The sequence below is a fragment of the Dunckerocampus dactyliophorus genome, chromosome 15 (genome assembly GCF_027744805.1).
Source record: "Dunckerocampus dactyliophorus isolate RoL2022-P2 chromosome 15, RoL_Ddac_1.1, whole genome shotgun sequence".
Lineage (NCBI taxonomy): Eukaryota > Metazoa > Chordata > Actinopteri > Syngnathiformes > Syngnathidae > Dunckerocampus > Dunckerocampus dactyliophorus.
This window is the reverse complement of record NC_072833.1, coordinates 27,413,699-27,428,021: the sequence shown is the minus strand read 5'-3', so window position 1 is coordinate 27,428,021 and position 14,323 is coordinate 27,413,699. Positions and strand designations below refer to the sequence as shown.

At 42.8% G+C, this 14,323-nt stretch overlaps 1 protein-coding gene across 5 annotated transcripts in view; it reads right to left on the bottom strand.

Annotated features, from left to right (window-relative positions):
* Positions 1 to 14,323, bottom strand: part of syt1a (synaptotagmin Ia) — a 152,947-nt gene that overhangs the window by 127,566 nt on the left and 11,058 nt on the right. Inside the window, exon 1 of one of the 5 annotated variants that reach the window (XM_054800771.1) lies at positions 14,142 to 14,160. The exons of the other annotated variants lie outside the window; for them this stretch is intronic. The gene's annotated coding sequence lies outside the window, so the exon portion shown is untranslated. Of the gene's footprint in view, positions 1 to 14,141; positions 14,161 to 14,323 lie in introns of those variants that run through there. 5 annotated transcript variants of the gene reach the window in all.

Below are 14,323 nucleotides of genomic sequence, written 5' to 3'. Positions count from 1 at the left end.
ACCTTTACCCTCCAAGTGATGAAACCAAAACCTTCACTATCCAAGTGATGAAACCAAAACCTACAACACTATCCAAGTGATGAAACCAAAACCTTCACTATCCAAGTGATGAAACCAAAACCTTCATTCTCCAAGTGATGAAACCAAAACCTTCACTATCCAAGTGATGAAACCAAAACCTACAACACTCTCCAAGTGATGAAACCAAAACCTTCACTATCCAAGTTATGAAACCAAAACCTTCATTCTCCAAGTGATGAAACCAAAACCTTTACCCTCCAAGTGATGAAACCAAAACCTTCACTATCCAAGTGATGAAACCAAAACCTTCACTATCCAAGTGATGAAACCAAAACCTACAACACTATCCAAGTGATGAAACCAAAACCTACAACACTCTCCAAGTGATGAAACCAAAACCTTCACTATCCAAGTTATGAAACCAAAACCTTCACTATCCAAGTGATGAAACCAAAACCTTCACTATCCAAGTGATGAAACCAAAACCTTCACTATCCAAGTGATGAAACCAAAACCTTCACTATCCAAGTGATGAAACCAAAACCTACAACACTATCCAAGTGATGAAACCAAAACCTTCACTATCCAAGTGATGAAACCAAAACCTTCATTCTCCAAGTGATGAAACCAAAACCTACAACACTCTCCAAGTGATGAAACCAAAACCTTCACTATCCAAGTTATGAAACCAAAACCTTCATTCTCCAAGTGATGAAACCAAAACCTTTACCCTCCAAGTGATGAAACCAAAACCTTCACTATCCAAGTGATGAAACCAAAACCTTCACTATCCAAGTGATGAAACCAAAACCTACAACACTATCCAAGTGATGAAACCAAAACCTTCACTATCCAAGTGATGAAACCAAAACCTTCATTCTCCAAGTGATGAAACCAAAACCTTAACTATCCAAGTGATGAAACCAAAACCTTCACTATCCAAGTGATGAAACCAAAACCTACAACACTCTCCAAGTGATGAAACCAAAACCTTCACTATCCAAGTTATGAAACCAAAACCTTCATTCTCCAAGTGATGAAACCAAAACCTTTACCCTCCAAGTGATGAAACCAAAACCTTCACTATCCAAGTGATGAAACCAAAACCTTCACTATCCAAGTGATGAAACCAAAACCTTCACTATCCAAGTGATGAAACCAAAACCTTCACTATCCAAGTGATGAAACCAAAACCTTCATTCTCCAAGTGATGAAACCAAAACCTTAACTATCCAAGTGATGAAACCAAAACCTACAACACTATCCAAGTGATGAAACCAAAACCTTCAACACTATCCAAGTGATGAAATCAAAACCTTCACTCTCTAAGTGATGAAACCAAAACCTTCATTCTCCAAGTGATGAAACCAAAACATTCACTATCCAAGTGATGAAACCAAAACCTTCAACACTATCCAAGTGATGAAATCAAAACCTTCACTCTCTAAGTGATGAAACCAAAACCTTCATTCTCCAAGTGATGAAACCAAAACATTCACTATCCAAGTGATGAAACCAAAACCTTCACTATCCAAGTGATGAAACCAAAACCTACAACACTATCCAAGTGATGAAACCAAAACCTTCACTATCCAAGTGATGAAACCAAAACCTTCACTATCCATGTGATGAAACCAAAACCTACAACACTATCCAAGTGATGAAACCAAAACCTTCACTATCCAAGTGATGAAACCAAAACCTACAACACTATCCAAGTGATGAAACCAAAACCTTCACTATCCAAGTGATGAAACCAAAACCTACAACACTATCCAAGTGATGAAACCAAAACCTTCACTCTCTAAGTGATGAAACCAAAACCTTCATTCTCCAAGTGATGAAACCAAAACCTTCACTATCCAAGTGATGAAACCAAAACCTACAACACTCTCCAAGTGATGAAACCAAAACCTTCACTATCCAAGTTATGAAACCAAAACCTTCACTATCCAAGTGATGAAACCAAAACCTTCACTATCCAAGTGATGAAACCAAAACCTACAACACTATCCAAGTGATGAAACCAAAACCTTCACTATCCAAGTGATGAAACCAAAACCTTCACTATCCAAGTGATGAAACCAAAACCTACAACACTATCCAAGTGATGAAACCAAAACCTTCACTATCCAAGTGATGAAACCAAAACCTTCATTCTCCAAGTGATGAAACCAAAACCTTTACCCTCCAAGTGATGAAACCAAAACCTTCACTATCCAAGTTATGAAACCAAAACCTTCATTCTCCAAGTGATGAAACCAAAACCTTTACCCTCCAAGTGATGAAACCAAAACCTTCACTATCCAAGTGATGAAACCAAAACCTTCACTATCCAAGTGATGAAACCAAAACCTACAACACTATCCAAGTGATGAAACCAAAACCTTCACTATCCAAGTGATGAAACCAAAACCTTCATTCTCCAAGTGATGAAACCAAAACCTTCACTATCCAAGTGATGAAACCAAAACCTACAACACTCTCCAAGTGATGAAACCAAAACCTTCACTATCCAAGTGATGAAACCAAAACCTACAACACTATCCAAGTGATGAAACCAAAACCTTCACTATCCAAGTGATGAAACCAAAACCTACAACACTATCCAAGTGATGAAACCAAAACCTACAACACTCTCCAAGTGATGAAACCAAAACCTTCACTATCCAAGTTATGAAACCAAAACCTTCACTATCCAAGTGATGAAACCAAAACCTTCACTATCCAAGTGATGAAACCAAAACCTTCACTATCCAAGTGATGAAACCAAAACCTTCACTATCCAAGTGATGAAACCAAAACCTACAACACTATCCAAGTGATGAAACCAAAACCTTCACTATCCAAGTGATGAAACCAAAACCTTCATTCTCCAAGTGATGAAACCAAAACCTACAACACTCTCCAAGTGATGAAACCAAAACCTTCATTCTCCAAGTGATGAAACCAAAACCTTTACCCTCCAAGTGATGAAACCAAAACCTTCACTATCCAAGTGATGAAACCAAAACCTTCACTATCCAAGTGATGAAACCAAAACCTACAACACTATCCAAGTGATGAAACCAAAACCTTCACTATCCAAGTGATGAAACCAAAACCTTCATTCTCCAAGTGATGAAACCAAAACCTTAACTATCCAAGTGATGAAACCAAAACCTTCACTATCCAAGTGATGAAACCAAAACCTACAACACTCTCCAAGTGATGAAACCAAAACCTTCACTATCCAAGTTATGAAACCAAAACCTTCATTCTCCAAGTGATGAAACCAAAACCTTTACCCTCCAAGTGATGAAACCAAAACCTTCACTATCCAAGTGATGAAACCAAAACCTTCACTATCCAAGTGATGAAACCAAAACCTTCACTATCCAAGTGATGAAACCAAAACCTTCATTCTCCAAGTGATGAAACCAAAACCTTAACTATCCAAGTGATGAAACCAAAACCTACAACACTATCCAAGTGATGAAACCAAAACCTTCAACACTATCCAAGTGATGAAATCAAAACCTTCACTCTCTAAGTGATGAAACCAAAACCTTCATTCTCCAAGTGATGAAACCAAAACATTCACTATCCAAGTGATGAAACCAAAACCTTCACTATCCAAGTGATGAAACCAAAACCTACAACACTATCCAAGTGATGAAACCAAAACCTTCACTATCCAAGTGATGAAACCAAAACCTTCAACACTATCCAAGTGATGAAACCAAAACCTTCACTATCCAAGTGATGAAACCAAAACCTTCATTCTCCAAGTGATGAAACCAAAACCTTTACCCTCCAAGTGATGAAACCAAAACCTTCACTATCCAAGTTATGAAACCAAAACCTTCATTCTCCAAGTGATGAAACCAAAACCTTTACCCTCCAAGTGATGAAACCAAAACCTTCACTATCCAAGTGATGAAACCAAAACCTACAACACTATCCAAGTGATGAAACCAAAACCTTCACTATCCAAGTGATGAAACCAAAACCTTCATTCTCCAAGTGATGAAACCAAAACCTTAACTATCCAAGTGATGAAACCAAAACCTTCACTATCCAAGTGATGAAACCAAAACCTACAACACTCTCCAAGTGATGAAACCAAAACCTTCACTATCCAAGTTATGAAACCAAAACCTTCATTCTCCAAGTGATGAAACCAAAACCTTTACCCTCCAAGTGATGAAACCAAAACCTTCACTATCCAAGTGATGAAACCAAAACCTACAACACTATCCAAGTGATGAAACCAAAACCTACAACACTCTCCAAGTGATGAAACCAAAACCTTCACTATCCAAGTTATGAAACCAAAACCTTCACTATCCAAGTGATGAAACCAAAACCTTCACTATCCAAGTTATGAAACCAAAACCTTCACTATCCAAGTGATGAAACCAAAACCTTCACTATCCAAGTGATGAAACCAAAACCTTCACTATCCAAGTGATGAAACCAAAACCTTCACTATCCAAGTGATGAAACCAAAACCTACAACACTATCCAAGTGATGAAACCAAAACCTTCACTATCCAAGTGATGAAACCAAAACCTTCATTCTCCAAGTGATGAAACCAAAACCTACAACACTCTCCAAGTGATGAAACCAAAACCTTCACTATCCAAGTTATGAAACCAAAACCTTCATTCTCCAAGTGATGAAACCAAAACCTTTACCCTCCAAGTGATGAAACCAAAACCTTCACTATCCAAGTGATGAAACCAAAACCTTCACTATCCAAGTGATGAAACCAAAACCTACAACACTATCCAAGTGATGAAACCAAAACCTACAACACTATCCAAGTGATGAAACCAAAACCTTCACTATCCAAGTGATGAAACCAAAACCTACAACACTATCCAAGTGATGAAACCAAAACCTTCACTATCCAAGTGATGAAACCAAAACCTACAACACTATCCAAGTGATGAAACCAAAACCTTCACTATCCAAGTGATGAAACCAAAACCTTCACTATCCAAGTGATGAAACCAAAACCTTCACTATCCAAGTGATGAAACCAAAACCTACAACACTATCCAAGTGATGAAACCAAAACCTTCACTATCCAAGTGATGAAACCAAAACCTTCATTCTCCAAGTGATGAAACCAAAACCTACAACACTCTCCAAGTGATGAAACCAAAACCTTCACTATCCAAGTTATGAAACCAAAACCTTCATTCTCCAAGTGATGAAACCAAAACCTTTACCCTCCAAGTGATGAAACCAAAACCTTCACTATCCAAGTGATGAAACCAAAACCTTCACTATCCAAGTGATGAAACCAAAACCTACAACACTATCCAAGTGATGAAACCAAAACCTACAACACTATCCAAGTGATGAAACCAAAACCTTCACTATCCAAGTGATGAAACCAAAACCTACAACACTATCCAAGTGATGAAACCAAAACCTTCACTATCCAAGTGATGAAACCAAAACCTACAACACTATCCAAGTGATGAAACCAAAACCTTCACTATCCAAGTGATGAAACCAAAACCTTCACTATCCAAGTGATGAAACCAAAACCTTCACTATCCAAGTGATGAAACCAAAACCTACAACACTATCCAAGTGATGAAACCAAAACCTTCACTATCCAAGTGATGAAACCAAAACCTACAACACTCTCCAAGTGATGAAACCAAAACCTTCACTCTGTGTTAGTGCACTCTGTGGCAGGTGATTCCAGTTCAATCAAGTATCCAATTTACTTTAGTTAGGGTGTCCAAATGTCCTGTTTTCTCTGGATATGTCCTGTATTCATGTCCTGTCCTGGCCGTCCTGCGTTTGTTTTTGTTTTTTTTAGAAAGTGATGAAAATATACTAGTTGTCATTATTTTCACTGGGTCATTAAATTGAGCAGCATTAGGGCGCTCGGCTGGATGCGACATAATCCTTCAGAGGCTGCTGTTTGGGAATTTGAATGTTGCCAAAATAAGAAGTGGAGTCAGTAAAAGGAATTGAGATTTCCATCGCTAGTAGACACTTTGATACGATATTTAACCACAACACACTATGGAGTAAGGTTCCTCAGCCATCAGTAACTTTGCTAACTGTGTTTTCATCTGCTGTATGCGTCTACATGAATGAGTAGGTTGCACTTAACTTGATTTTCTTCCACTTGGCTTGTGCATTGGAATGTGAATATGTTTAGCTCAGGGCCTCAGGCTGGACCGCTCTTTCATCCTACTTATTTGATTTTGTTGATATGATGTAATCTGTCTTTTACATTTTCAATCATGAATGAAGGGCATTTGTATGAGGAGGACAAAAACAGAAACACAGATGTGCAAAGATGCTGTCTCTTTGGAGCGGCACTGACGTGCAATTGATGGCAGCGATAAAGCGGCTGCCGAGGAAGGTTGAAGCGATGACCAATGAGGCATAGTCGCTGGCGTGGAGGTGATCGATGCCGTGACAAATATGGCAGCCGGGCCAGCGTGTCAGAGTGAAATTTAGGTCACGATGGAGTTAGCATGAAGTGGCGAGATGACCAGAGCGCGTTGGCAGAAGTCAGAGCGAGCCAAGCAAGAACTCTGGTCGGCCTCTTTGCAGCCGCCAGATGTGCACCCACCTGACTGGCCACCCCAGAGGCTGCCGAGCAGCACACAACAGCTGGCTGAAGCACATTTATAAGCTATACATTTTCCCAAGCGGCAGCCATTAACACAAAGCTGGGATGGATGGGGTGGGTGTGGTGCTCAGCATGCGGCATGAATCCATCGCTTCAAATCTATTGAAACAATACAAGCAAGCAAAGTGTCTGCGAGGACGAAGATGCTGCCATCTTTGTTGGGAGTCATGTTCATAGTCAGATTGGCGAGGATGAGGGGTGGCCATGTGGAAAAGCCACATCACCTTTCCCAACGGAGGCATTTGGCTGTGTGGGTGAGGACAGAGAGAACATTTGTGTGTGTGTGTGTGCGCGTGTGTGTGCGTGTGTGTGTGTGTGCGTGTGTGCGTGCATGCAATGCCGTATCTGACCTAGAAAAGCGGTTGCGCCAATCAGGAGCGTGGTAGCAGTTGGGCAACATGCTGCACGGTATAAATAACTCGCTGTGTGCCACTTGCGTGAATAATTATGCAGCAGAGGAGCAGAAACATGAAGCCTAAAAGTCACTAAGCCAAACCTTCTCTCCGAAATAAAACCTACATATGTACAGTATCTCCAGTGCAGCAGGTGGCGCTACAGTATCGGGTGAATGTACCATTGTTAGCATTAGCTTAGCATATCTACTGAATTGCAAAACACACTGCAGTTGAAAAGCAGAATGGCGAGGTGGAGGTTTGGAGGATGTGACTTATGGTCAACAGGGGATCTTGGCGAGTGGAAAGGGCAAAGAGCACAGCGGGCAGCGGAGGATGCTTTGACCTTTCAAGCTGCTCATTTTGGAGCCAAAAAGGTGAGTGAGGAGGCACAGCTCTGTGCCACCTCATGACGGAAAAAGCTAAAGAACAGCTTCCTGCCTCCAGCAGCTCCATCCCATAATATGCTCACCATCACTACACCTCATTCACGCAACCGCCTTATGTTTGCATTGACGTCGGTGCCCTTTTCAATTATTAATAGACTTGTTATCCAAGAGTTTGTGGACTGCATGCTGCGTAATTAATATTATATTGACTTATTCTATTGCGGCTCGGCCTATAGGACACCAAGATTGGCAGCAAATCGACACGCCAATTAACATTTGAAAAGCACGGCAAAACTGAGTAAGATGCTGTTGTCTTTTGGAGACCATACAGTAAACACAATCCACTGTAGTCTACTTAAATCTGCTCGATTAATACTGCCTGTTCATTGTCAAGAAGTTAATATTCCCTCCTGGTGTTCGTCCGTGTGTTTGGCTTTGCTGGCGGTATCAGTCCATATCCATTTTAATCAGAACATGAGCCTTTCTCTTCCCATGCCCTAAATCTAGGAGGCGGTCTGCACAAGACTCCCATCAAGGCCCATTAGCGCCACACTTTCAGATATCCACGATGCACTGATGCCCATTTTGGAGATGCGAGCTATATTAGGCATGCTTATTTGGCCCTGGCTTCTGTTTGGAGCTCGCCTGCTTGTTGTTCAATACACGGCATTAGCGCTAAGTGAGGGGAATGGATGCAGACAGTCTGCACAAACACACACACACACACACACACACACACACACACACACACACAGACGCACGCACACGCGGCAGAGCACTGCTTGGTAAATAATGTTTGGTTAACGTCAATGGGCCAAACATGACTTTGTATGACGTGATACATTTAGCAGATGCAAGGCTGGACCCATTTGGGCTGATCAGTGAAGGTAACTGATCTGACGGAAAAGCAGGCGTGTCGACTAGAAAAACCCAAACAAAAGAGATATTCCTGCTCATTGGCAAGCAAAATATCCATGCTAACAAAGGCATGCCAGGCCCACACTCTCTCCATCTTTACCTGGGGTGTGCCTTGAAGTGACCTTGAATGTTAAAGAAAATCTATGCTAAAGTCTGAGTGCAGCAAAGATAACACTTGTACCTGGTGCTGCTAAATAGAGGCAATCAATACTGTCACGGATCCATTTGGGCCTTATCGCATCATTTCTACTCCAAGTCAGCCAAGTGGAATTATCTAAGGATATATTCAAAGACATAGCGTCTTCTGGGCGAGGTAAGTAAATAGGTGTCCACGGCATGTCAACGGGATCGGGGGTTTTGGAGGAGGGCGGGCGTCTTTAGCGCTCAGGGGCACACTCCACCGCAGCCAAGCGTCGGAGCAGACAACACCGTCTCAGCTCTCCACGGCCCATCAATCTCCGTTCATCCCTAGCAGTCCCGTGAGCAGATAAAAAGCCAATCAAACCCTCCACCGAGTCATTCATCACCCGCCACCCACCAACGTTCCGTCTTGCATTTTTTTTGCCTGTCATCTGGGACGCGGCGGAGCATGGCAGCTAGCAAATCAAATTTAGTCCTGTACAGTCATTAGCTATCCTGTCCCGACATCCATAATCGATTATCTGCTGTTCTTCATAAACATGTTGGATCCTACTAAACAGGTTATCAAGTAAACACAACATCCACTCTTCTCCATCACAGTGTTTCCAAGCACCTTATCACCTTCGACACACATTTCACACATTATGATGGGACTGTCAGTGAACGTTAATTGGAGACTCTAAATTGTCCATAGGTATGAATGTGAGTGTGAATGGTTGTTTGTCTATATGTGCCCTGCCATTGGCTGGACCCTAAGTCCAGGGTGTACCCCACCTGTCGCCCGAAGTTAGCTGGGATAGGCTCCAGCATACCCCCGCGACCCTAAAGCGGAGAAGCAGTATAGAAAATGAATGGATGGATGGATGGATGTCAGTGAACGTAGTGTTTTTATACCTCCTACCTACAGTAGGTGGCGATATGCATCAGAACTCCATCCTTGACACTCCTCAGCTACCAAAGAATAAGATGACGTAGCAGGAGGGATTGGTATAGCCAACATTGCAACTTTGTTGCCGTTGTGGTGAGCTTAAGTCGCACACGAGGTACTGCAATTTCTAGACTTTAGAGAAAAGTGCACCGGAATGTAAGCCAAACCCACTAAATTTAAGGAGAAAAAACGATTTGTGCATAAATAGCCCACACCCGTCTCTAAGTTGTAACATGAGATATTTAGTACACAGAAAGATGTTACACAGGACTATTTTTTAAAGTTGTGATTAAATAAACAGAACATTGCGTGTAATACGGCTAGTTAAGCAGTACAGAACAGTGCGTGCGTCTTTATCACGCAGTAGTCCAGCCTTTGCAAACCCGTTGGTGATAGTGGACGGTTGGCGATCTGAGTATCCAAACAGAAGCCGTAGTAATTCTACACTTGATCAAACTTAAGATGTGTCAGAGATCGCTGCATAAGACTTCAAAACGTGATATTAGCGTCCACTTCTACTTGCTGAAGCTGCACTCTAAGTATCATGGAAACTGCAGTTCTTTTGTCCATAAATAAGCCGCATGACTGTACAAGCCGCAGGGTCCAAAGCGTGAGAAAAAGGTAGCGGCTTATACTCCGGAAATGATGGCAGTCAGATGCAAAGTTGGACTTGCTTAAGGAAGTACTCTTCATTTGCAGCTATCAGCTTTGCTCATTTCTGAGCAAAAATGAACTGCAGGTGACTAACCTGAACACCCCCCTTAACTACTGCACCACGCGAACATCAAAATACACCCCTATGCATGAACAAACAGCAAAATGACACCCCTATCTATACACCGCAATGCTAGGAAACATGTGGTACTCTTTCCCAATGCGCTATACTATATATAGCGAGTAGTCACACACATCTAGATACCCCAAAGGTAAGGAAACAAGACATCTAGCAACTTTTCTTCTCTCATTGAACACTTTTACAGACTGAGGTGAAAGTACTGCTCTTCTCAACGAACAGCGGGTCCGGCTGTGGGCCCCTCCTCCACCTAAAAGCACTCTGCAGACTGAAAGAAGAGACGTTCGTATTTCTCCACTTATTTATTTAGCTGCTCATGTTTTTTGCTGCCAGTCTCCTGCATAAAGCATATGCCTCATGGCAAATGATGAACTCACTGCCACAAATACATTGCAGTCCTCTGGGAAAGACTGCTTTAGGATGCCTTTGTCGTTGATTCATCATTGACACTGTCATCAGATAGCTTGACCAAATGTGCCACGGCTTGATTGGCAGATGATTGGTCAACAAACACTTGAGACAGGGCTTCGATTCCCATTCCCAGCGGCTGTCCTTTGCATCAAATAGACCACTTTGGCCGTCCTACACGTCATGAGGATGCAGTGCTAATTGATGCACATGTTGCGGTTGACTCATGAGCACTGATGTTAAGCAGCATGATGTGTTAAGACATGCCGTGTGTTACCAGTGACACACTTTGATTTCATATTCAGGTCTAATGAATATTTCCACAACGGCCCCCAGTGACCTGAGCGGACACTCTTGAGGAGGAAAATCATTTTACGCCGAATTTAACACAGACGAGACGCTTTTATTTGTTTTTTTTTACTGTTGCCTGACCGGTGTGAAGCTATTTCATGGCATGCAATTGTCTACTCCACTCTCAGCGAGTGCTTTTATTTTGCATCAGAGTTGTCATGGAAATACCGCGTTTAAAAGCCTAACTCTTATTAATCCACCTATGAGACGTCGTTGGTGTGTTAATGGTGTGTTCATTCACATACATTTTAGGCTTGAAATCAAGCTAGGACTCCAGCAGCAGTCCTTCCTGCATGCTGATGCTGACTCCACAAAGACAAGCGGGAAGGCCATCTCTCTCAGGAGGAGCACACTTCAAACGCACATATACAAAATCCAGCCAGTGTGTGCGTGTTTGTGTGCATGTTAGAGAAGAAAATGCAAATGTTGACATTTTTATGGGGTCATGGGGTTTGAGCGTCGGCCTCCGATGCGGGTTTGAGCGCATTTAAACCTTTTTCATTGAGGATGACACCGGCTGCCTTCCTTTATTCTGCAATTTAGAATTGATGACTACATTATTATTGTTTCTATAATTGACTCATCATTGTGTCTGAGCGCCTTTTGTTCTCAGTCAGCCGACTGTATGCGTGAGATAAAATGAGCCCTCGAGGTCTCTTTTTGTAGCAACTATCTGTTTCCACGTGTCACTAATCCAGATCCCGTAGAGCTGCCATTTTGGATGCCCATCAAACTCCCAGCATCCCTGAAAATCTAAACAGATGCACAAGCTCTTCCTCCTTGCTCTCACACAAGACGTGCGAGCTGTGTTCAGTAGGTGAGGACCAACGTTGGATGGAGGCAACTTCTTGTTTGTTGAAGATGTTTCTCCTTTAATCCAAAAGGTTTCTTCAGTTCCTCAGTGTGTGGAGTCTTCCTACAGTATGTATGTCTCTGGTGGGAGTGTCCCCTGGGGGTGGTCACTAACAAACATCCTGCATGACAATATGTCATTCACCTGCCTGGTGGCAAAACAGAGACAATGGGGGACAGTTGTTAGGACATTGCATAAGCAGCACTCCCCTCCTCTGTTTAGAGGGGGGGGTGTGAAAGAACGAAATGCTTGATTTAAAAATAATGGTCATATGTTAGGGAAGTTTCAGTCTGGATTTGGGGTGAACCACAGTAGGACACGGCCCTTTCAAAGATCATGAATGATCTCAGGCGCAGTTCTGATTTGAAAAAACTGTCAGTTTTGGTGCAACTGGATCGAAGCACCGCCCTTCTTTGTCTACAAGGCCGCCATCTTCAAACAGTTGCAAACGTGTTAATATTCATTTCTACAAGCTTCTTGTTGAGATGTAGTGCATGTTGCACAAAGGTTAGTGCATGTTTCACCCAGGTTAGTGCATGTTGCACAAAGGTTAGTGCATGTTTCACCCAGGTTAGTGCATGTTGCACAAAGGTTAGTGCATGTTTCACCCAGGTTAGTGCATGTTGCACAAAGGTTAGTGCATGTAGCACAAAGGTTAGTGCATGTTTCATCCAGGTTAGTGCATGTTGCACAAAGGTTAGTGCATGTTTCATCCAGGTTAGTGCATGTTGCACAAAGGTTAGTGCACGTTTCACCCAGGTTAGTGCATGTTGCACAAAGGTTAGTGCACGTTTCACCCAGGTTAGTGCATGTTGCACAAAGGTTAGTGCATGTTTCACCCAGGTTAGTGCATGTTGCACAAAGGTTAGTGCATGTTTCACCCAGGTTAGTGCATGTTTCACCCAGGTTAGTGCATGTTAAAGTGCCTGCAGCATCACTAACACGTAAACAGGATATGTGCAAATGTTTTTTCATCATCTTTTCAACATCTTTCGTGAACATGTATTCCTGTTAAAATAGATCTGTAAAAATCATAGTGAAAAAAATAATCCATGGAGAAGTTCAAATTCAAACGATGACCAACCCTAGTCCAAATTCCACATTACTGTATAATCTCTGCAGATTACCAGGACCAGTTATCTACACAAACAATAGGTGGGGACCAGTCAGCCTCCATCGACACAAACAATAGGTGGGGACCAGTCAGCCTCCATCGACACAAACAATAGGTGGGGACCAGTCAGCCTCCATCTACACAAACAATAGGTGGGGACCAGTCAGCCTCCATCTACACAAACAATAGGTGGGGACCAGTCAGCCTCCATCGACACAAACAATAGGTGGGGACCAGTCAGCCTCCATCTACACAAACAATAGGTGGGGACCAGTCAGCCTCCATCGACACAAACAATAGGTGGGGACCAGTCAGCCTCCATCGACACAAACAATAGGTGGGGACCAGTCAGCCTCCATCTACACAAACAATAGGTGGGGACCAGTCAGCCTCCATCGACACAAACAATAGGTGGGGACCAGTCAGCCTCCACCCGAGGTCAACATCATCAGAAGTGAGGAAGCCATGCACCACCTTCAAAGACTCACAGCTTCACCCACAAATGGAGCTCTACTTATTTTTGGCCTGGATATCAATACTACATTTGAAAAGACTGTCTCTTGTCTCTTGCTGGGTCCAATTAGTGGAACCAGTGGCCCATTGAGCCAGAGTGTTATTTAAAATGGCAGAGCAGGAGAATGTGTGTAAAATGTAAATGACCCAGAATAATGATGACATTTGTTGGTGGGTGAGGACACACCAAAGCTAACTGCACTGGAACACGCCCCAAAGACTCCAGCTGAAGGTCAACTAACGCTTGGCCTCTTCAGCTCACCTCTCTCTCTGTCTCTCCCTCTCTCTCTCTCTCTCTGAGACTGGTGTCACTCCTCATGACAGTGGAGGAAGAACTGTCCCTCCAAAAGGAGAAAGATAAAGGGTGCAGCAGGAGGACGACAAGGCAGAGTAAACAAGCGCTTGCTAGGCAGTGACCTCCAACGCCTGAGATGGAGTCATGACTCAGTGGCTGTGTTTACTGTATGCCCAGACAACATCATTTACTGACACAGCCCAGACACGTCAGGTCAATCAGCGATTCAGCCATTGGGCACATTGCTTGAATGGAAATATGGCATGTCGAAACAAGCAGCCGTGTGTCGTTTCCATATCTCATCCAGCGAGCATAACTTCCTTTCCAAGGTCTGGCCTCAATAACAAGTCAGTCCAAACTAAATATACTCACATAGAGAAGACAGAAAGTCTAATGCAAGCTTCTGTTCCCTGCCACAGGACCTTGACAAGACGTGCAGGTGAGTTGAGGTGAAAGCAGCCAGCACACCAAGAGTCCACCACAGCCTCGGGCGTTCCCAGTCCAGCGTCTACTTTATGAGAGATATAGATTGTCAGTCGGGGGTGGCAGGAATC